At 37.6% G+C, this 24,517-nt stretch overlaps 2 non-coding genes across 2 annotated transcripts; both read right to left on the bottom strand.

The window, feature by feature from the left end:
* Positions 1 to 5,470: 5,470 nt before the first annotated feature.
* Positions 5,471 to 5,577, bottom strand: LOC128281977 (small nucleolar RNA R71). The gene has a single exon (XR_008272287.1). It is a non-coding gene; the product is annotated as a small nucleolar RNA R71 (small nucleolar RNA).
* An 11,963-nt stretch (positions 5,578 to 17,540) lies between these two features.
* Positions 17,541 to 17,646, bottom strand: LOC128281574 (small nucleolar RNA R71). The gene has a single exon (XR_008271812.1). It is a non-coding gene; the product is annotated as a small nucleolar RNA R71 (small nucleolar RNA).
* Between the last annotated feature and the right edge of the window lie 6,871 nt (positions 17,647 to 24,517).

Raw genomic sequence — 24,517 nt, 5'->3', positions numbered from 1 at the left:
TTCTTTTTTCTGTGAGTTCTTAGTTTATATAATTAGTTAATTAAAACAAAACCTTTTTATTCTTAGGCTAGATAATAAAAAGACAGTCATCACTAGTACTTTTAGTTCCTTTGGGTTCGACAATCTGGTCTTGCTAAAACTATACTACTGTTCGATAGGTACACTTGCCTACATCGCGATAATAGTTAGTCCAAGAATGAGTAATTATAAATATTTAAAACCTACCATGAAACCTCGCGATCACATAACAATGAGATCCTTCAAATTGAATCTGATGAGTTGAGTGAGTTGTCTATTGTGGTATTGACAATGTTAGCTCAAAAATATGTGAGAAAGGGTTGCAATGCTTACCTTGCGTATGTGCTAGATACAGAAGTGTCTGAATCAAATATTGAATCAATACCAGTGGTTTGTGAATATCTGGATGTGTTTCCAGAAGAGTTTCTTGGGTTGCCACCAATCAGAGAAGTCGAGTTTGCTATTGAATTAGTACCGAGAACATTACTGATATCAATAGCTCCGTACAAAATGGCTCCGATAGAATTGAAAGAGTTAAAAGCTCAGTTGCAAGAGATAATAGACAGAGGTTTTGTGCAACCTAGTTTTTCACCCTGGGGTGCACCAGTTCTGTTTGTAAAAAAGAAAGATGGATCGATGAGACTATGTATCGACTATCACCAGCTTAACAAGCTTATGATTAAGAATAAGTATCCTTTGTCGAGAATTGAAGATTTGTTTGATCAGTTGAAAGGAGCAACAGTATTTCAAAGTTTGATCTGAGATCTAGCTATTATCAGTTGCAAGTTAAAGATTCGGATGTGCCAAAAACTGCATTTAGAACAAGGTACGGGCATTATGAATTTCTTGTTATGCCATTCGGATAAACTAACGCTTCTTCAGTTTTTATAGATTTGATTAATCGAATCTTTAGACCGTATTTGGACAGATTTTTTTTTGTATTCATTGACGACATTTTGATCTATTCTCAAAATGAATCTGAGCATGCTGAACATTTGAGAATTGTGTTACAAACATTGAAAGGTAAGCAACTGTTTGCTAAATTTGGCAAATGCGAGTTTTGGCTCTAAGAAGATGGATTTTTGGGACATATTGTATCAGTGGAAGGCATCCAAGTTAATTCAAGTAAAATTTCAGCAGTTGTTGTATGGAAACCACCAACAAATGTGTCCGAAGTCAGAAGCTTTCTGGTAAGCTTTCTGGTATTAGTTGGCTACTATCGGCATTTTGTAAAAGGGTTCTCGATGATTGCTACACCGATGACTCGATTACTATAGAAAGATGTGAAGTTCGAGTGGTCTGAGAAATGCCAACAGAGTTTTGAAAAGTTGAAAGCACTGTTAACTGAAGCACCAGTTTTAGTTCAACATGAGTCAGGTAAAGAATTTGTGATTTTCAGTGACGCTTCATTAAATGCTTTGGGATGTGTTTTTATGCAGAAGGGCAAAGTGATAGCTAATGCTTCCAGACAATTGAAATCGCATGAAAAGAATTATTTGACGCACGACTTAGAGTTGGCTGCTATTGTATTTGCATTGAAAATTTGGTGACATCATTTATTCGATGAGAAGTGTTTTATTTTTACTGATCACAAGAGCTTGAAATATCTAATGTCCTAGAAAGATTTGAATTTGCGACAATAAAGATGACTCAAGTTGTTGAAAATTATGAATTAATAATTGATTATTATCCGGGGAAAGTGAATGTAGACACAGATGCATTGAGTAGAAAATCTTTGTTTACTTTGCGGGAGATGAACACACAGTTACTTTTGTCTGATAATGGTTCGATTTTAGCTGAGTTAAGAGCTAAATTGTTATTTTTACAGTAAATTTGTGAAGCTCAGAAGTGTGACAACGAATTGTAAGATAAAAGAGTACAATGTGAGTCGACTACTGATTCAGACTATCAGATCGGATCCGATGATTGTTTAATGTTTCGAGGTAGAATTTGTGTACCAAAGAATTCCAAGCTTATTCAAAAAATTCTACACAAAGCACACAACGGTTGTTTATCTGTTCGTCCAGGGAGTACTAAGATGTACAATGATTTGAAATAGTTGTACTGGTGGTCGGGCATAAAATGAGGCATTTCAGAATTTGTGTCAAGATGCTTGATTTGTGAACAAGTCAAAGCTGAACATAAAGTGACTTCGGGACTACTACATCCAGTGATGATACCAGAGTGGAAATGTGATAGAGTTACGATGGATTTTGTATCGGGATTACCCCTATGTCCGAAAAAGAAAGATGCTATCTAGGTTCTTGTTGATAGACTGACGAAATTGACACATTTCATTCTGGTACATACGGACTTTTCACTTGATAAATTAGCTAATTTGTACATCTTTGAGATTGTCAGATTGCACGGAGTGCTAATTACTATTATTTCGGATAGAGATCCGAGGTTTAAGTTGCGATTTTGGAAGAAATTGTAAGAAGCTTTAGGTACGCGGTTGTACTTTAGTACTGTATTTCATCCGCAAACCGACGGTTAGTCTGAGAGAGTAATTCAGATTCTTAAAGATATGCTTCATTGCTGTGTTTTAGAGTTTGAAGGCAACTAGGAAAAATATTTACCGTTAGTTGAATTCGTGTATAACAATAGTTTTCAATCGAGCATAAAGATGGAACCGTATGAAGCTTTGTATGGTCGCAAATGCCAAACTCCATTGTACTGGACCGAGCTAAGTGAGAAAAAAATTCACAGGGTTGATTTGGTTAGAGAGACCAAAGAGAAAGTGAAAATAATTTGCGATAGTTTGAAAGCAACTTCAGATTGACATAAATCGTATGCGGATTTGAAATGCAAAGACATTGAATTTCAAATCGGCGACAGAGTATTTTTGAAAGTATCTCTGTGAAAGAAGATTTTTCGGTTTGGTTGTAAAGGAAAATTGAGTCCACGATTTATCGGGCCGTATGAGATTATCGAGTGAATAGGGCCAGTGGCATATCGACTAGCTTTACTGTCAGAATTAGAAAAGATCCACAATGTATTTTATGTGTCGATGTTATGACGGTATCGATAAGATCCATCGCATATCATTATCGCATATCATTTCTCCAATAGAGATTAAAATTGCCTGATATGACATAAAACAAAGAACCAATCAAAATTCTGGCTCCTGAGATTAAAGAATTGAGAAATAAAAGTATAGCTTTAGTGAAGGTTCTATTGCAACGTCACGGGACCACAAATCCGTGGTCGAAATATTTATTTTATTATTATATTGAGGTCTATAGCATGATAGTATGATTGTGTAAACATCGAAAATATGTCTGAGCAAGAATCAACATATCAAGTTTGATATCCATAAATCCTAATAGCAATAAAGTCATGTAAACATCCAAAACATCATAACATGAATCAGTTAAAAATCTACCATATTGCCTTATTCTCACAGTGATAAACTGTAATTTATACATATTTTTATCCCATGCTTAGCATAATTTTGGATGAATTATCCTTAGAATTGGTGAATTCGATGCTTCTAATCCTTTAATTTCATGTTTTATACTTAGGAGAGCATAGGAGAGTAAAAAGAGCGAAAAACGAGCCAAAAACGGAGAAAATGGGTCAACATGGGAAATCAACACGGCCTCGACTTCCTCACATGGGTAGTTCACACGCCCGTGTCCATTCAACAGACTAGAACACAGTTTGAAGTAATCGCACACAGGCATGTCCCTGTCGAGCCCAAGTCTAGTCCTATTCAGAAAATGCCACTCTTAAGGGTTTAGAAGCATTCTAAAGCCTATATAAACACCCCAGGAGGTACCAAAAAGACACACACGGAGTACGAGGCAAGGAATTACTCGAAGAAAGTCGATTGATCCATCTCAGAAGCTGAATTCACCTTCAAGACTAAAGATCTCCCTTCAATTCCCTTCAAGAGTTCTTGGGTTTTCTTTATGTTTTGTTATCATTATTCTTTTGAGATGTTTTCTTTCATAAATATGAACTAAACCCCCTAAATACCTAAGGGGAATGAAACCTAAGATGAACCTTGTTATTATTATCTGAATTATATGATAAATATTTGACTTGTTCTTAATTATGAGTTTTTAATTCTTGCTTTAATATTCCAGGATATTGATTCAAGTATTGATGTGCTTATTTATAGGAGCAAAATCCCTGTCTAAGAGTAGATCTAACATAATTAAGCGGAGTTGATTGCACGCCTAGAGATAGGTTGACATAATTTTGTCGGATTAAGGTGAAACCTAATAAGGGAATCCATAGATCGAGTGAATGCAACACTAGGGGTTTTAATTAGAAAGAGATTTCAATTAATCAACCTAGGGTTAGATTTTTTTAGTCTCGAGAGAGATAATAATATAACTTAGGGATTTCTACGGATCAAGTCAAGTGAATAAATCGTCTGATTCAGAGTCAATAACAAGTGAAGTCTAGGTGGATTTTTCCCTTAGATATTGTCCAAATCATTCAGTTTTCCCAAAAGTTATTTCTCCAATTTACTTTCTGTGCATTCTTAGTTTAGTAATTAGTTTAGATAAAACAAACCTCTTTATTTTTAGGCTAGATAATAAAAAGAAAGTTAATACTAGTACTTTTAGTTCTTTTGGGTTTGACATTCCTGTCTTGCCATAAGCTATACTACTATTCGATAAGGTGCACTTGCCTTTGTTGTGATAATAGTTAGTTTTCAAGAACGGACATTCATAAATTATAAAACTTATCACGATTCATATCACACGACCAAGTTTCTGGTGCCATCACTGGGGAACTAAGATATTAGGAACACTCGATTTTTATTACTTTAGCCATTTATTTTATTGCAATTTAAATTTTATTTTGATTTTTGTTACTAAATTTTCTTTTTCCTTCTAACATGTTTTTATAGTTTATGATTAGAAGAAACCCGTCAAGGCCATTACTTTTTGATAGTGAGATTGAACATACAGCTCGCAGAAACTGAAGAGAAATAAGGCGAAGCTTAAGATACATAGAAGAAGGGCAAGAGGAAGATATTCACACCACAGTCGAGGAGATGGCTGAAAATTAGGAAAACCCGCTACCTTCTGCAATTGCTACTGATCCAGTAAATCAGAATACTGCTCCATGCACTATGTATGATTATGCTAAACCTACTTTAATAGGAACTGAGTCAAGTATAGTTAGGCCTGCTGTTGCTGTAAATAATTTTGAACTGAAACCTAACACAATTCAAATGATCCAACAGTTTGTTCAGTTTGATGGTTTGCAGGACGAGGACCCAAACACTCATTTGGTGAATTTCTTAGAGTTTTGCGACACTTTTAAGATCAATGGATTTTCTGATGATGTCATTCACCTTCGGTTGTTTCCCTTCTCGTTGGAAAACAAAGCTAAACAGTGGTTGAACTTGTTACCACGAGGGTCAATCACTACTTGGGAACAAATGACCGAAAAATTTTTCCTTAAATATTTTTCGTCAGCTAAAACGGCTAAGTTGAGGAATGATATCTCTTCTTTTATACAGATGGATCTAGAAACACTATATGATGCATGGGAGAGATAAAAGGATCTATTGAGAAGGTACCTTCACCATGGGTTACCACTATGGTTGTAAGTTCAAACATTTTACAACGGTGTGAACCTCTCAACAAGGTAACTTATCGACGCAGCTGCTGGTGGGACTATCAATAACAAAACACCTGAAGTGGCTTACGAATTTATTGAAGAGATATCACTGAATAACTATCAGTAGCAAGTCATGAGAACAAAGCCGACAAAAGCCGCCGGTGTTTTCCACCTCGACGCGGTCACTATGCTATCAAATCAGGTAGAACTTTTAAATAAAAAGATTGATGGTTTGTGTGGCTCTACTCAGGTATATCCAGTGATGAGGTGCGATTCAAATGAAGCAGGAGTACACACAGAATATCAATCCTTCAACCCCAGCACCGAGGAGGAACAAGTTCAATATATGGGTAACAATAATTCTAGACCTCAAAATAACCCATACAGTAATCTTATAATACAGGTTGGAGGAACCATCCCAATTTCTCGTGGGGTGGTCAAGGGAATCAAAGGCCATAGCATCCTCCAGGTTTTCAACAACCACCTTACCAACAGGAAAAGAAGCCAAACCTTGAGGAGATGCTAACAAAGCTTATCTCGGTGTCAGAAAGTCACTTTTAGAACACCGAAGCAGCACTTAAGAATCAACAAGCATCGATCCAAGGGCTCGAAACTCAGATAGGACAACTCGCCAAACTAATTTTTGAACGACCACAAGGTAGCTTGCCAAGTAATATTGAATCTAACCCAAGGGAACAACTCAACGTGATTACCACTCAAGGCGAGGAAGGGTTAGTTGAACCTGAACCAGAACCAAGGCAAGGAATGGTGGTAAGTAAAGGTAAGGTGAGGTAGTCCAAAGTGAGCAACAACCGGTAAGTAAATAGTACAAATCACGGGTGCCATACCCTAATGCGACAAGGAAAGACTGCACAGATGAACAATTCGGTAAATTCCTTAAACTATTAAAGAAATTGCATATTAACTTACCATTTATCAAAGCTCTTTCGCAGATGGCAAACGTAGTTAAATTTTTAAATGAGCTTTTAGCAAATAAGCAGAAGTTGGATGAGGCGTCCCATGTGGAGATGAATGCAGTTTGCTCAGTCATTCTACAGAATAAGCTAGCCAACAAATTAAAAGATCCAGGAAGTTTTACGATTCCTTGTTTAATTGGTAGCTTAGACGTTAGTAATGCTTTGGCTGATTTAGGGGCCAGTATTAATGTCATACCCTAAAAAATGTTTAAACAACTAGGTTTTGGGAAACCCAAACAAACTAGGATGAGCATTCAGTTAGCAGATAAAACAATTAGATTTCCTAGGGGCATTATTGAAGAAGTACTCGTTAAAATTGACAAATTTATATTCCCAATCGATTTTTTTGTTCTAGACATAGAAGCGGATAGTGACGTGCCTTTAATTTTAGGAAGGCCCTTTTTAGCAACTGCTAGAACTATAATTGATGTTAGTACAGGTGAACTCACACTTCGTGCGGATGAGGAAAAAATCACTCTTCAAGCTCATAATTCAAGTAACACATCAAATATCGAGGGTGATTATACAAATTGTACTACTAATACTGATCATATGGTGAAACCTTCTTTGCAGGAAACACCTTTAAAGAACACACCTCAGCCATGTTCAAGTAACGACCAAAGACCCATCTATGAAGAACGAAGGCTACAGGTCGAGGAACTAGATGAATGGAGGATCAGAAACTGAGATCACACGATAAACCAAAACCATGCCATGACGAGCTCAATATTCACCAAATCAACTTAAGGCTGGAGACAAAGTACTATTAGATGCAACAGACCCTCGGATTGCCACCTCTGAACCTAATAGAGAAATCCCTTTTATGGTACTTAGCATTTTCCCATACGGCACAATCGAGGTAATTCATCCCAAATTCGGTACGTTCAAGGTAAATATTACTCGTCTAAAACCTTATTTTGATAAAATTGATAGCTGGGATGAGGAGTGTAAACTCCTCGTACCACCATGACCACGCAACAGAGAGGTAAGTCGAGCTTAAATTATAAATAAGTGCTTCTCGAGAGGCAACTCGAGCACTAACGGTGTTAACTTCTTTAAATTTTAGTTTTTAACATTTAATTCACTAACTAAGTCACTGAACATAGGTTTTTCAGAACCACACGGCCAGGCACACGGGCGTGCCTTAGGCTGCGCCCATACCACGGAAGGCAACACAGCCGTACAATACGACCGTGTGAAAATAGGGCAAAATTTTTTCCCTAACATGGGAGTCGATAAGTTGCCACAACCGTGCGACATGGCCGTGGGTGAATCTGTCAAAATAACATGGGTGTGCGACACGCCCATGTCTAGAGGCCGTGGTTGAAACTGAGAAAACAACACGGGTGTGCGACATGCCCATGCTCACTACTCGTGGTCAAGACTGACAAAATAACATGGGTGTGTACATACATACACAGGCATGGGAGAAGCGAACAAAACAGAACATGGCCGTGCAACACGACCGTGGGCATCAACACACCCAAAGAACACGGGCGTGGGCCAAATTTTCGACGCGCCCAAATTTGAAAATCACAAAACACACGGGCTAAAATTAGGACACATGGGCGTGTCCCACGGCCGTGTGCCCCAAAATCTATATAAACCTCCCACTATTCATCATCCCCTTCCCCAAATATCAAACCCTAGCCACCGGAATCCTTTCACACATCCTCCCTGCCATGCCTGTGCACCGACCACAGCACCACCATCGATGACCCAAGGTCCTCCCTCTACCAAGCTATTGAATACCATGTCAAATCCACGTGGCAAAAAACTGTCGTCCCCACCTCGAAGAAGAGGAAAGGAGCAGCATCATCGTCAGGTCCTACCGCAAAAATCAGGCATCCATTCCTTTAGTTTCCCTCAGGACCACAAGAGGAACATTTTTAGATATTACGGTCACTGCATTAATTGGGCAGCACTTGAACAAATCCAACTGGTTGACGCAATCCGAGCCCTTCTGACGATTGACCCATTGGGCCTCTTTTTCGAAATCATCGAGCCAATGTACGTCGAGCTCACACTCGAACTCTACTCGACCTTCCACCTTCAACTCGTCATGACACAGTTTGATGATCCTGGAACGGTCTAGTTCTATCTTGGCGGTTTAGTGTACCAGTTGAGCATACCTGAGTTCGGAATTACACTAAGGATGTATACAGAGGAGTTCATGGATGACAACAAACTCGACACCCTTCATCCCCATATCTACTATTCTCTTTCGAAGTGTTGGAGTGCTTTAGTCCCTGACTCGGCCACCTATAACCCCAGCCACTCTAAGGCATCGGCCCTTGCCCCATCCCTGAGGTACTTACACACCATCTCGGCCCACACTCTGACAGGGCGACAAGAGAGCACCGGTGTTGTCAACACTCACGACGTCTACTTTTTATGGAGTATGGCGAACGAGCACGTCTTTGACCTTGCCTATTTCATTGCCTTCGCCATTCGCCATCAGACGTAGTAGCATAGGAAGGGAGTCATATCCATCGGCCCTTATGTGACTCGCCTGGAAAGGTATTTAGGCCTTCTCAACACGGCAGCGCAAGCATCTTCCCTCACCCTCATTTGTCAGATATCCTCACAGGGCATCTCGAGTATGCTATATATGAGGATGATCGAGCGACGACGTGGAGTTGACCTTCCCCAGTACCGCCTGCTCCAGTCCACAGAGGAGGAGGACCCAGAGGACATTACTAATGATGTCCCTCTACGTCGTCTCAGGTACCACCCATCTATCGTCCAGTTTATTCGGCGGCTTCATACTCTGACATCTCTGAACGCCTTACTCGATTTGAGCAACAGTGTTTTCAGTGCTTTGATCACATTGATGCTACTCTACATCAGATTTGTCAGCACCTTCACATCTCATCACTACCACCACCTCGCGAAACATTCGGCGATGACGATGTTTAAAGACTTTTTATTTATTATTTTTATTTTCACTTTTATCTTTATTTATCTTCTTAAAGTACTTTTTATTTTATTTTCATCTAATACTATTTCATTTTTAAGTTTTATAATTTTTTATTGAACAATTTATAGTTTTGTCTATTTCATTACGAGTAATTATGCTTCTTTATATTTCCTAAAGGGTTCTTGATTTTATCACAGTTATAAAGAGCTTCAAAGCTCACCATCACTTAGGAACTTGAAACTCCACTGGAAAAGGTTCTCCACAACTGCCATGTCCTGCCTGACCACCACGATAACCTCTTCGCTGGACACTGTGGTTGTGGAACCCAACTTCTACGACCACCGGAGTATCCTCCTCCAATCTTATCATTGCCTTGGCCGATTATTCTTCATACCTCCAATTCAAGGATTCCATTCAATATTCAAGAAGTTTCACTTCTCTCCCTCTCTCTTCTGATATTTATAGACTCGTGAATTCCAATTCAAAGTAATACCTAGACTTGGGGAAACAACCTATAATTTTAAATTCTTAAAAATCAACTTATCATGCTTGATTCTCTAATGTCTTAAACTTTAAACAATCAATGCATAAATTCCTATGTTTTAATTCAAGATATATCAATCAAAATCATAAAACAATTAAAATTTATCCTAAATATGATATGAGAGCTTTTCAAGAGAACAAGGTGATCATTCAGGGATTTTTCTGATAATGAAATGAATGCCCCCGAACATTTAAGATGTACATTGCCCTAAATGTACAAAGATAGATATTTATAATACAAAAATAAGATAGGGAGAGAAGTTAAACTTCTTGTATGAAAAATGGATGAAATTCCTGGATTAGCGAGAGCGAGTTGTCGGAAATAAAGCTGGAGGACAAACATGATTCTGAAGAACAAAAGGAGAATTGGGGGAATAATTTGGTAGTAATCATAAAGATAAAAAACAAAAGAATTTTAAAAAAAATTAATAAAAGGAAAATAAATGAAGATAGATAATTTAATTTTTTCTCAAGTGGAGCAGCCAGTTCACACGCCCGTGTATCTAGGCCGTGTGGCTATATAATCATGTTACACGACCGTGTGTTTTGTGGTTCACTTCTCCCACGGTCTTGTAGCTCTACACATGCCCGTGTTCTTTTGTCAGTATTGTCCACGGGTGGTAGACATGGGCGTGTCGCACGCCCGTGTGCATTTGGTAGATTTGATCACGGCCAGGTCGCACTCCCATGTTAATTTAATAGGTTCGACCATGGGCACTAGACACGGGCGTGTCACACACCATTGCTGTTTTAACAGGTTCACCCATGGTTCTTCCACACGGGCGTGTCGCATGCCCGTGCTGTTTTGGCAGGTTCGACTACGGCCATGTCACACGGCCGTGGCGTGTTATCGTAGCCCGTGTTGGGGAAATCTTTTGCCCTGTTTTCACACGGCCCTAAGCACACCCGTGTGCATGGCCGTGTCTTTGTGGAAAAACCTATATTCAAGATTTCTATTAGTAAGTTAGGTGTTAAATACTAAAATTTAAAGAAATTAATAGTGTTAATGCTCGGGTTGCCTCCCGAGAAGCGCTTATTTATAGTCTAAGCTCGACTTACCTCTCCATTGAATGATTATGGTGGTTCGAGGAGTTTATACTCCTCATTCTTGCTATCAATCTCATCAAAATAGGGTTTTAAACGAGTGTTGTTTACCTTAAAATTGCCAAATTTGGGATGACTCACCTCGACCTTACCGAATGGAAAAATACTAAGTACCGTAAGAGGGATTTCTTCATTCGGTCTGGCAGTGACAATGTGAGGATCTACGACATCTAATAAGACTTTATCGCCAACCTTAAGTTGATTTGGAAAGGTATCTAGCTCGTTCAGGCGCAATTTTGGTTTATCATGTGTTCTTGGTTTATGCGTTTTCCATTCATCTAGCTCCTCTATTTGTAGTCTTCGTTCTTCGTGAATCGGTCCTCTACTATTGCTTGAGAATGACTCATGTGCTTCCTTCAGACTCGTTTCCTGCAAGGTAGGTTGCACCATATTGTTAGTTTTGGTAGAATGGCTTAAACGATCACCTTCAATTTCTGATGTGTTGCTAGAATTACGAGCTTGAAAGGTAATTGTTTCGTCTCCCACCCGGAGTGTGAGTTCACCTGTGCCAACATCAATGATTGTTTTAGCAGTTGCTAAAAAGGGCCTTCCTAGAATTAAGGGAGTGTTACTATCCTCTTTTATGTCTAGAACAATGAAGTCAACTGGAAATATAAATTTATCGATTTTAACTAACACATTTTCAATAATATCCCTAGGGAATCTTATAGTTTTATCTTCTAATTGAATGTTCATCCTAGTCTGTTTGGGTTTCTCGAGACCTAGTTGTTTAAACATTTTGTAAGGCATGACATTGATATTAGCCCCTAGATCAGCTAATGCATTATTAACATCTAAACTACCAATTAAGCAAGGAATCATAAAACTCCCTGGATCTTTTAGTTTTTTGGGTAGTTTATTTTAGAGGATAGTTGAGCAAACTGCGTTTAGGTCCACATGCAACGCCTCGTCCAACTTCCGCTTATTTGCTAAAAGTTCCTTTAAAAATTTCATTGCATTTGGCATCTGTGATAGAGCTTCAATAAACGGTAAGTTAATATGTAATTTTTTTAAGAGTGTAAGGAATTTACCAAATTGTTCATCTGAGCGGTCTTTCCTTGTCGCGTTGGGGTATGGCACGTGAGGTTTATATTCAACAGTCACTGGTTTGTTTTTATTATAATCTACCTCACATTTACCTTTGCTTACCACCGTTTCTTACCTTGGTTCTGGCTCGGGCTCAATAAATCCTTCTTCATTTTGAACATTAATCACATTGAGCGGTTCCCTTACGTTAGGTTCAGTATTACTTGGCAAGCCACCTTGTGGTCGTCTGGAGATTAGTTTAGAAAGCTGGCCTATCTGAGTTTCGAGCCCTTGGATTAACGCTTGTGATTTTTAAGTGCTATTTCGGTGTTCTGAAATTTTGTTTGACACTGAGATAAACTTTGTGAGCATCTCTTCAAGGTTCGGCTTCTTTTTCTGTTGATAGGGTGGTTGTTGGTAGCCCGGAGGGTGTCACTGATTTCCTTGGCCTCCCCATGAGAAATTGGGGTGGTTCCTCCAACCTGCATTATAAGTGTTACTATATGGATTGTTTTGTGGTTGAGGGTTATTACCCAAGTAATTTAACTGCTCGGTATCCATGTTATGGCCATAAGGTTGGTATTCCGAATAGCTTGTTCCAACTCCACTTGCTTCGCACTGCATTACTGGGTGAACCTGTGAAGAACTAAGAAACCCATAAATTTTTTATTCAAGAGTTCTACCTGATTAGAGAGCATGGTAACCAAATCAATGTTATAAACATCGGTTGTTTTCGTTGGTTTTATCCTCATTACTTGCCACTAATAGTTATTTAGTGACATCTCTTTTATGAACTCATAAGCATCTTCAAGTGTTTTATTATTGATGGTTCCGCCAGCAGCTATGTCAACCATTTTCTGAGTCGAAGGATTCAGGTCGTTATGGAATGTTTGAACCTGAAGCCAATGCGGTAACCCATAGTGGGGGCACCTTCTCAAAAGGTCCTTGTATCTCTCTCATGTATCGTAGAGTGTTTCTAAATCCATCTGCACAAAAGAAGAGATATCATAACGTAATTTAGCCGTTTTAGCCGACGAAAAATATTTTAGTAAAAACTTTTCGGTAACGAGTAAATATTTGTAGAAAATATTTGTTCCCAAGTAGTAATTGATCCTTGTGGTAACGAGTTCAACCATTGCTTAGCCTTGTTCCTTAATGAAAAGGGAAACAACCGAAAACGTATGGCATCATCAGAAACGCCATTGATTTTAAATGTATCGGATAGTTCCAAAAAGTTTGCTAAGTGAGCGTTGGGATCTTCATCCTGCAAACCATCAAACTGAACAAACTGTTGTATCATTTGAATTGTATTAGGTTTCAGTTCAAAAGTATTTGCAGCTACAGCAGGTCTAACTATGCTCGATTCAGTTCTTATTAAAGAAGGTTTAGCATAATCATACATAGTGCGTGGAGTAAGATTTTGATTAGCCGCAATTGCAGGAGGTAGCTAATTGCCTTGGTTTTTAGTCATCTCTTCATTTGGGGGTTGAGTATCGTCCTCTTGCTCGTTCTCTGTGTATCTTAAGCTTCGCCTTATTTTTTTTTGGTTTCTGCGAACTGTGCGATCGATTTCTTCGTCAAGGCCCTGACGAGTTTCTTCTAGTTATAAACTATAAAAACCTGCCAGAAAAAAAAAAAGAAAATGAGTAAATTAGAATAAAATTAAAAATAAAATTATATTACAAGAAAAATAAATGGCTAAAGTAATAAAAATTGAGTGTTCCTAATACTTTAGTTCCCCGGCAATGCCGCCAAAAACTTGATCGCGTGATTTCATGATAGGTTTTAAATATTTATAATTAATCGTTCTTGAAAATAACTATTATCGCGATGTAGGCAAGTGTACCTATCGAATAGTAGTATAGTTTTAGCAAGACCAGATTGTCGAACCCAAAGGAACTAAAAGTACTAGTAATGACTGTCTTTTTGTTATCAAGCCTAAGAATAATGGGGTTTTGTTTTAACTAACTAATTATCTAAACTAAGAACTTAAAGAGAATAGAATTGGGGAATTGCTTTTGGGAAAATTGATTAAATGAAGACAATACCTAAGGAAAAATCCACTTAGACTGTACTTGTTATTCTGGCTCCGTATCGGATGATTTATTCATTTAACTTGTTCCATAGAGATCCTTAAGTTATGTTATTGTCCCTATTCAAGACTAATAACGTCTAATCTCTAGATTGAATAATTGAGACCTTTCTCTAATTAACACCCTAGGGTTGCATTAACTCGATCAATGGATCCCCTTATTAGGTTTCACCCTAATCCGGCAAAATCTAGTCACCCTATGTCTAGGCGCGCAATCAACTCCACTTAATTATGACAAATGTACTCTTAAACAGGGTCTATTCCTCCTTTGAATAAGAGCTTATCTTCAGTCAGTATCCTGGAATATCAAAACAAGAATTAAGAACAAGTTAAATATTTATCATACAATTCAGAGAATAATAACAAGATTCGTCTTAGGTTTCATTCTCCTTAGGTATTTAGGGAATTTAGTTCATAACTAAATAAGAAAACATCTCAGAATAATAAAGAATACAAAACATAAAGAAAACCCAAAACTCCTAAAGGGGAATTGAAGAGAGATCTTCAGTCTTGATGATGAATCCGGCTTCTGAGATGAATCAATCGGCTTCATTTTTTACTCCCTATTCTGTGTGTCCCCTTTTCTCCTCTTCTAGGGTGTATTTATAGGCTTTGGAATGCCTATGAGCCCTTAAAAGTGGCCTTTTCCGAATTGGACTCAACTTGGGCTCGGCAGGGACACGCCCGTGTGTACCTGGACGCAGGCGTGTGCGATCAGCCGTGTTCGAGCACATTAGAATGCTGCGGGCATGTGTTGTACCCGTGTGAGTCGTGCTTCGATTCTGTCAGATTGGCACGGCCGTGTGGGCTACTCGTGTGAGGAAGTCCAGGCCGTGTTGAGTTCGTACTTTGGCCTATTTTCTCTGTTTTTTGCCCATTTCTCATTCCTTTCACTCTCCTATGCTCTCTTAAGTATAAAACACGAAATTAAAGCATTAAGAGGATCAAATTCACCAAATCTAATAGGAAATCATCCATAAAATGCGTTAAACATGGGGTAAAAATATATATAAATTACGATTTATCAAGGATATTGATTCAAGTATTGATGTGCTTATTCAGAGAAGCAAAAGTCTCTGTCTAAGAGTAGATCTAACATAATTAAGAGGAGTTGATTGGACGCTAATAAACCGTAATTTATACATATTTTTCTCCCATGCTTAGCACATTTATGGATGATTTCTCCTTAGATTTGGTGAATTCAATGCTCCTAGTTCTTTAATTTTATGTTTTATACTTAGGTGAGCATAGGAGGGCAAAAAGAGCTAGAAACGGTGATAAACCGTAATTTATACATATTTTTACCCCATGCTTAACACATTTTATGGATGATTTTTCCTTAAAATTGGTGAATTCGATGCTCCTAATACTTTAATTTCATGTTTTATGCTTAGGAGAGCGAAAGGAACGAGAAACGGGCCAAAAACGGAGAAAATGGGCCAAAGTACAAAATCAACACAGCCTGGACTTCCTCACATGGGCAGACCACAGGGCCATGTCAATTTGGTAAAATCGAAGCATAACACACACGGGCATTCCAAGCTGAGTCTAATTCAAAAAAGGCTAATTTCGAGGGTTCTTAGGCATTCCAAAGCCTATAAATACACCCTAGAAAAGGAAGAAAAGAGACACGAAGAAAAGGACGCAGGGAACTGCTCAAGGGAAGCCGATTGATCCATCTCAGAAGTCGGATTCACCATCAAGATTGAAGATCTCCCCTCAATTTCCCTTCACTAATTTTGGGTTTCCTTTATGTTTTGTATTCATTATTCTTTTGAGATGTTTTCCTTTTTAGTTATGAACTAAATCCCCAAAATAGCTAAGGGGAATGAAACCTAAGACGAATCTTGTTATTATTTTCTAAATTATATGATAAATATTTAACTTGTTCTTAATGATGTGTTCTTAATTCTTGTTTTGATATCCCAGGATACTAATTCAAGATAAGCTCTTATTTAGAGAAGGAATAGACACTGTCTAAGAGTACATTTGTCATAATTAAGCGGAGTTGCATAGGGTGACAAGATTTTGCCGGATTAGGGTGAAACCTAATAAGGGGATCCATAGATCGAGTTAATGCAACCCTAGGGTGTTAATTAGAGAAAATTATCAATTATTCAATCTAGGGATTAGACGTTATTAGTCTTGAATAGGGATAATAACATAACTTAGGGATATCTACGGAACAAGTTAAATGAATAAATCGTCCGATTCGGAGCCAAAATAACAAGTAAAGTCTAGGTGGAGTCTTCCTTAGGTATTGTCTTAAATCAATCATTTTCTAAAAGTAATTCCCCAATTCTATTTTCTGTGAATTCTTAGTTTAGATAATTAGTTAGTTAAAACAAAACCCCCTTATTTTTAGGCTAGATAATAAAAAGACAGTCATTACTAGTACTTTTAGTTCCTTTGGGTTCGACAATCCGGTCTTGTTAAAACTATACTACTGTTCGATAGGTACACTTGTCAACATCGTAATAACAGTTAGTTTCAAGAACTATTCATTATAAATATTTAAAACATGTCACGAAAATCACGATCAAGTTTTTGGCGCCGTTGTCGGGGAACTAAGATATTAGGAACGCTCAATTTTTTTCCTTTAGCCATTTATTTTTCTTGCAATTTAATTTAATTTAATTTTTATTATTTATTAATTTACTTTTTCTTTATCTTGGCAGGTTTTTATAGTTTATGACTAAAAGAAACCCATCAGGACCACTACTTTTTGATGAAGAAATTGATCGCGCAGTTCATAGATACCAAAGAGAAATAAGGCGAAGCTTAAGATATACAGAGAACGAGCAAGAGGACGATACTCAAACCCCAACCGAGGAGATGGCTGAAAACCAAGACAATCAGCTACCTCCTGCGATACCCGTTGAACTAGCAAATCAAAATCCTACTCCTCGTACTATGTATGATTATGCTAAACCTACTTTAACAGGAACTGAGTCAAGTATAGTTAGGCCTGTTATTGCTGCGAATAATTTTGAACTAAAACCTAACACTATTCAAATGATACAGCAATTTGTTCAGTTTGATGGTTTGCAGGATGAGGATCCAAACACTCACTTGGAAAATTTCCTGGAATTCTGTGATACATTTAAAATTAATGGCGTTTCTGACGATGCCATTCGTCTTCGGTTATTCCATTTTTCATTGAGGAACAAAGCCAAACAGTGGTTGAACTCGTTACCACGAGGGTCAATTACTACTTCGGAACAAATGACCGAAAATTTTTTATTACAATATTTTTCGCCGGCTAAAACAGCCAAATTACGTAATGATATCTCTTCGTTTATGCAGATGAACTTAGAAACTCTTTACGGTGCATGGGAGAGATACAAAGACCTACTGGGAAGGTGTCCTCACCATGGATTACCTCTATGGTTGCAAGTTCAAACATTCTACAATGGTGTGAACCCCTCAACAAGGCAAATGATTGATGCAATAGCCGGAGGAACCATCAACAACAAAACACCTGAAAAAGCTTACAAATTTATTGAAGAGATGTCACTGAATAACTATCAGTGGCAAGTCATAAGGACTAAGCCAACTAAAATAGCAAGTGTTTATAACGTCAATTCGGTTACTATGCTGTCAAACCAGGTAGACCTTCTAAATAAAAAGATTAATGGTTTACTTGGTTCTACTCAGGTACATCCAATAATGAGGTGCGAGACGAATGAAGGAGGAGCATGCACAGAGTATCAACCCTTCAACCCTAGCATCAAGGAGGAACAAGTTCAATATATGGGTAACAATAACTCTAGATCCCAAAATAACCCATATAGTAACACTTATAATGCAGGTTGGAGGAACCATCCCAATTTCTCATGGAGAGGTCAAGATCAAAGGCCACAGAATCCTCCAGGCTTCCAACAACCACCCTACCAACAAGAGGAGAAGCCGGACCTTGAAGAGATGCTGTCAAAGTTTATCTCGGTGTCAAAAACCCGTTTTCAGAACACCGAAACAGCACTTAAAAATCAACAAGCGTCGATCCAAGGGCTCAAAACTCAGATAGGTCAGCTTTCAAAACTAATCTCTGAATGACCACAAGGTAGCTTGCCAAGTAATACTGAACCCAACCCAAGGGAAGAACTCAACAGGATTAATGTTCAAGATGAAGAAGGATTCATTGAGCCTGAGCCAGAACCGAGGCAAGAAACTATGGTAAGCAGATGTCAAGGTGAGGTAGGTCATAATAAAAACAAATCAGCGAATGTCGAATATAAACCTCGTGTGCCATATCCCAACATGACAAGGAAAGACCGCTCAGATGAAAAATTTGGTAAATTCATTAAACTCTTAAAAAAATACATATTAACTTACCGTTTATTGAAACTTTATCGCAGATGCCAAACGCAATGAAATTTTTAAAGGAGCTTTAGCAAATAAGCAGAAGTTGATAAGGCGTCGCATGTGGAGCTAAACGCAGTTTGCTCAGCTATTCTACAGAATAAACTACCCAACAAACTAAAAGATCCAGGGAGTTTTACGATTCCCTGCTTAATTGGTAGTTTAGATGTTAATAATGCATTAGCTGATTTAGGGGCTAATATTAACGTCATGCCCTACAAAATGTTCAAACAATTAGGTCTTGGGAAACCCAAACAGAATAGGATGAGCATTCAATTAGTAGATAAAACTATAAGATTTCCTAGGGGTATTATTGAAGATGTGCTAGTTAAAATTGATAAATTTATATTTCTCGTTGACTTCATTGTTCTAGACATAGAGGAAGATAGCAACACTCCTTTGATTTTGGGATGGCCCTTTTTAGCAACTACTAAAACTATTATTGATGTTGGCACAGGTGAGCTCACACTGCGTGTGGGAGACAAAACAATCACCCTTCAAGCTCGCAATTCTAACAACACATCGGAAATTGAAGGTGATCGTCTAAACCATTCTACTAAAACTGACAATATGGTGTAACCTACTTTGCAGGAAATGGGTCTGAAGGAAGTACATAAGTCATTCTCAAGCAGTAGTAGATGACCTATTATGAAGATCGACGGCTACAAATCGAGGAGCTAGATGAATGGCAGACGCATAAACCTAGAACACACGATAAACCAAAACTACACCAGAACAAGCTCAATACCTTCCCAAATCAACTTAAGGTTAGAGATAAAGTATTATTAGATGCTGCATATCCTCACATTGTCACTACCAAACCGAATGAAGAAATCTCTCTTACGGTACTTAGCAATTTTTGATTCGGTACAGTCGAGGTAAGTCATCCCAAGTTCGGCACTTTTAAGGTAAACAACACCCGTCTAAAACCTTATTTTAATGAGAATGATAGTAGGAATGAGGAGTATAAACTCCTTGAACCACCATGACCATTCAATGGAGAGTTAAGTCGAGCTTAGACTATAAATAAGCGCTTCTTGAGAGGCAACCCGAGTACTAACTGTATTAGCTTCTTTCAATTTTAGTGTTTAACACCTAACTTACTAACAGAGCTCTTGAATACAAGTTAACCACACAGACACGGCCACAAACACGGGCGTGCTTAGGGCCGTGTGAAAATAGGGTAAGGATTTCTACAAAACAGGCTACAATAAATAGCCACGGTCGTGTGACATGGTCGTGGGCAAAATGCCAAAACAACACGGGCATGCGACACGCCCGTACCTTGAAACCGGGGTCGAAACTGTCAAATTCACATAGGCGTGCGACACGTCCGTATCTAGCATCCGTGGTCGAACCTGTTAAATTACCATGGGCATGGGCCTACACACATGGGCATGGGAGAAGCGCACGAAGTCAGGCACGATCGTGCGACACGGCCGTGTACACCCACACGCCCAAGGAACACGGGTATGAATCAATTGTCAGAGGCACCCTAATCGCGTGATTTCTTGATAGGTTTTAAATATTTATAATTAATCGTTCTTGAAGCTAATTATTATCGCGATGTAGGCAAGTGTACCTATCGAACAGTAGAATAGTTTTAGTAAGACAGGATTATCAAACCCAAAAGAACTAAAAGTACTAGTAATGACTGTTTTTTATTATCTAGCCTAAGAATAAAGAGGTTTTGTTTTAACTAACTAATTATCTAAACTAAGAACTCACAGATAATAGAATTGGGGAATTACTTTTGGGAAAATTGATTGAATTAAGACAATACCTAAGGAAAAATCCACCTAGACTGTACTTGTTATTCTGGCTCCGAATCGGACAATTTATTCATTTAACTTATACGTAGAGATCCTAAGTTATGTTATTATCCTATTCAAGACTAATAACGTCTAATCCTAGATTGAATAATTGAGACCTTTCTCTAATTAACACCCTAGGGTTGTATTAACTCGATCTATAGATCCCCTTATTAGCTTTCACCCTAATCTTGTAAAATCTTGTCACCCGATAACTAGGCGCGCAATCAACTCCGCTTAATTATGACAAATGTACTCTTAGACAGGGTCTATTCCTCCTCTGAATAAGAGCTTATCTTGAATCAGTATCTTGGGATATCAACACAAGAATTAAGAACACATAATTAAGAACAAGTTAAATATTTATCATACAATTCAGAAAATAATAACAAGATTCGTCTTAGGTTTTATTCCCTTTAGGTATTTAGGGGTTTTAGTTCATAACTAAATAAGAAAACATCTTAGAATAATAAAGAATACAAAACATAAAAAAAACCCAAAACTCCTGAAAGGGAAATTAAGGAGAGATCTTCAGCCTTGATGATGAATCCGGCTTCTGAGATTGATCAATCGACTTTCTTGGAGTAATTCCTTACGCCCTATTCTATGTACCTCCTTTTCTTCCTCCTCTAGGGTGTATTTATAGGGTTTGGAATGCCTAAGAGCCCTCAAAATTAGCCTTTTCCGAATTGGACTCAACTTGGGCTCAGCAGAGACACGCCCGTGTGAGACGCCCGTGTGTGATTACTTCAGGCCGTGCTCAAGCCTGCCAAATTGACATGGCCGTGTGGTCTGCCAGTGTTAGGAGGTCCAGGCCGTGTTGATTTCGTACTTTGGCCCATTTTCTCTATTTTTGGCCCGTTTCTCGTTTCTTTTGCTCTCCTATGCTCTCCTAAGTATAAAACATGAAATTAAAGCATTAGGAGCATTGAATTCACCAATTTTAATGGGAAATCATCCGTAAAATGCGTTAAACATGGGGAAAAAATATGTATAAATTACGGTTTATCAAATACCCCCACACTTAAGCATTTGCTTGTCCTCAAGCAAAATTCTCCACTTATAATCAAAATAAATTCTTCTCAACTTATAATTTCTATCGATAATATCTCAAAATAGTCCACATGTAATCATATATTGAGAATTCAACTCAAAAAACATCAAAGTTTCAAGCACTCCAAGTTGAGCATTTTATTCTGAAAACATAGGTGTCTCCCTTTGTCTAGGTAATTACCTTTGATTCAGAATATCACAACATTTCGCATCCTCACTAAAGATTCACTCAAATAACTCGAGGTGTTTAAGGACAATAAATGAAGCACTCAGTAGTCAATAATGAAAAATCATTACTGATAAACTGTAATTTATACATATTTTTACCCCATGCTTAATGCATTTTATGGATAATTTTTCCTTAGAATTAGTGAATTTGATGCTCCTAATGCTTTACTTTCATGTTTTATACTTAAGAGAGCATAGGAGAGCGAAAGGAACGAGAAATGGGCCAAAAACGGAGAAAATGGCCAAAAGTACGAACTCAACACGGCTTGGACTTCCACACACGGGTAGCCCACACGGCCGTGTCAATCTGGCAGAATCGAAGCACGACTCACACGAGTATAACACATGCCTGTGCCATTCTAACATGCTTGAACACGGCCTGAAGTAATCGCACATGGGCGTGTTACACGGGTGTGTCCCTGCCAAGCCCAAGTTGAGTCCAATTCGGAACAGGCCACTTTTAAGGGCTTATAGGCATTCCAAAGCCTATAAATACACCCTAGAAGAGGAGAAAAGAGGACACACAGAATAGGGAGTAAGGAATTACTCCAAGGAAGCCGATTGATTCATCTTAGAAGTTGGATTCATCATCAAGACTGAAGATCTCTCCTCAAATACCCTTAAGGAGTTTTGGGTTTTCTTTATGTTTTGTATTCTTTATTATTATGAGATGTTTTCTTATTTAGTTATGAACTAAATTCCCTAAATACCTAAAGGGAATGAAACTTAAGACGAATCTTGTTATTATTTTCTGAATTGTATGATAAATATTTAACTTGTTCTTAATAATGTGTTCTTAATTCTTGTTTTGATATCCCAGGATACTGACTCAAGATAAGCTCTTATTCAGAGGAGGAATAGACCCTGTCTAAGAGTACATTTTTCATAATTAAGCGGAGTTGCATAGGGTGACAAGATTTTGCCAGATTAGGGTGAAACCTAATAAGGGGATCCATAGATCGAGTTAATGCAACCCTAGGGTGTTAATTAGAGAAAGGTCTCAATTATTCAATCTAGGGATTAGATGTTATTAGTCTTGAATAGGGATAATAACATAACTTAGGGATCTCTACAAAACAAGTTAAATGAATAAATCGTCCGATTCAGAGCCAAAATAACAAGTACAGTCTAGGTGGATTTTTCCTTAGGTATTGTTTTAATTTAATCGATTTTCCCAAAAGCAATTCCCCAATTCTATTCTCTGTAAGTTCTTAGTTTAGATAATTAGTTAGTTAAAACAAAACCCCATTATTCTTAGGCTAGATAATAAAAAGACAGTCATTACTAGTACTTTTAGTTCCTTTGGGTTCGACAATCCGGTCTTGCTAAAATTATACTACTGTTCGATAGGTACATTTGCCTACATCGCGATAATAGTTAGTTTTAAGAATGATTAATTATAAATATTTAAAACCTATCACGAAATCATGCGATCAATTACCATAGGCTTGCATGAAAATCAAATCTCCACCACTATAATTTAAAATGATACATCAATCAAAAGGTCTTTAAAGGGTTGTAACGAGGCTTGGTTAAGGGGTGTGGTCATAAGCTGAAAGAAAGGGTTAGAATCGAGGTTGAGTTGAAAAATTACTTAACTAGAAAAAGATTTAATCATCACTTGCGTACAACAAAGCTTTTTCTTAGAAAATGGAATTTAACTTCTTTAGCTTAGATGATTACTACTATTAAGATGTATACACATTTTTTTTTAAGAACAAGTTAAATAACATAGACTATCTATTAAGAACAAGACATAGCTAAGCAATTTATTCAACTCAAATTTCGATAAAAATAGGGATAAAAAATAATTGAGGAGATTTCAACAAAAAATGGGTTAAGGGTTTGAAATGACTTGTTAGGCTCAAGGGGGTTTACTAGGGGTTAATCGTGGAGGTAGACTTCTCATGGCATGAGTGGTTTAATCCTAAGTTCCTTTCTCATTTTGACATATCAAATCAAATAGTGTGGTCTTGACATGCATAATCAAGCAAGTTCTAGAATAATAGTTCAATACTGACGCACTCAAAGCAATAATAAAAGTGAGCATGAAAGAATTAATAGATGCTCAAAAGGCTCAAAAATCTCACAAAAATTATGGCTTTTTAATGTTTAAAACTTGTGGATTCCAACTCGAAGTAATACCTAAACTTTGGGGAAACAACCTAAAATTTTAAATTCCTAAAAATCAACTTATCATGCTTGATTCTCTAATGTCTTAAGGTTTAAACAATCAATGATAAATGCCTATATTTTAATTCAAGATATATCCATCCAAATCATAAATCAATCAAAATTTATCCTAAATACGATATAAGAGCTTTTCAAGAGAACAAGGCAGTCATTCAGGGATTTTTTTGATAATGAAATAAATACCCCCCCACACTTAAGATGTAGATTGCCCTCAATGTACAAAGATAGATATTAGAATATAAAAATAAGATAGGGAGAGAAGTGAAACTTCTTGTATGATGAATTCCTCGAACTGGAGTTTTGGAAAGTAATCGGTGGGAGAGTGGAGGAGGATACTCCGGCGGTGGTAGAGGTTCATTAGTCCATAAGTCCTGCGCCAAAAGAATATTATATCTAGTGCTAGCTATGGTCGTGGTCGATCAGAACATGGTAGTCGTAGAGAACCTTTCCCGGTGGAGTTTTTAGTTCCTATGCGATGATAAGCTTAAGAGCTCTATATAACTGTGATAAAATCAGGAACTTTTTAGGGGATATTAGGAAGAATAATTATTCATAAAGAAATAACCAAAATTGATAATTAAAAAAATTTCTAAAATCTAATAAA

The sequence above is a fragment of the Gossypium arboreum genome, chromosome 1, assembly GCF_025698485.1.
Source record: "Gossypium arboreum isolate Shixiya-1 chromosome 1, ASM2569848v2, whole genome shotgun sequence".
NCBI lineage: Eukaryota > Viridiplantae > Streptophyta > Magnoliopsida > Malvales > Malvaceae > Gossypium > Gossypium arboreum.
This window is presented reverse-complemented; position numbering and strand designations above follow the sequence as displayed.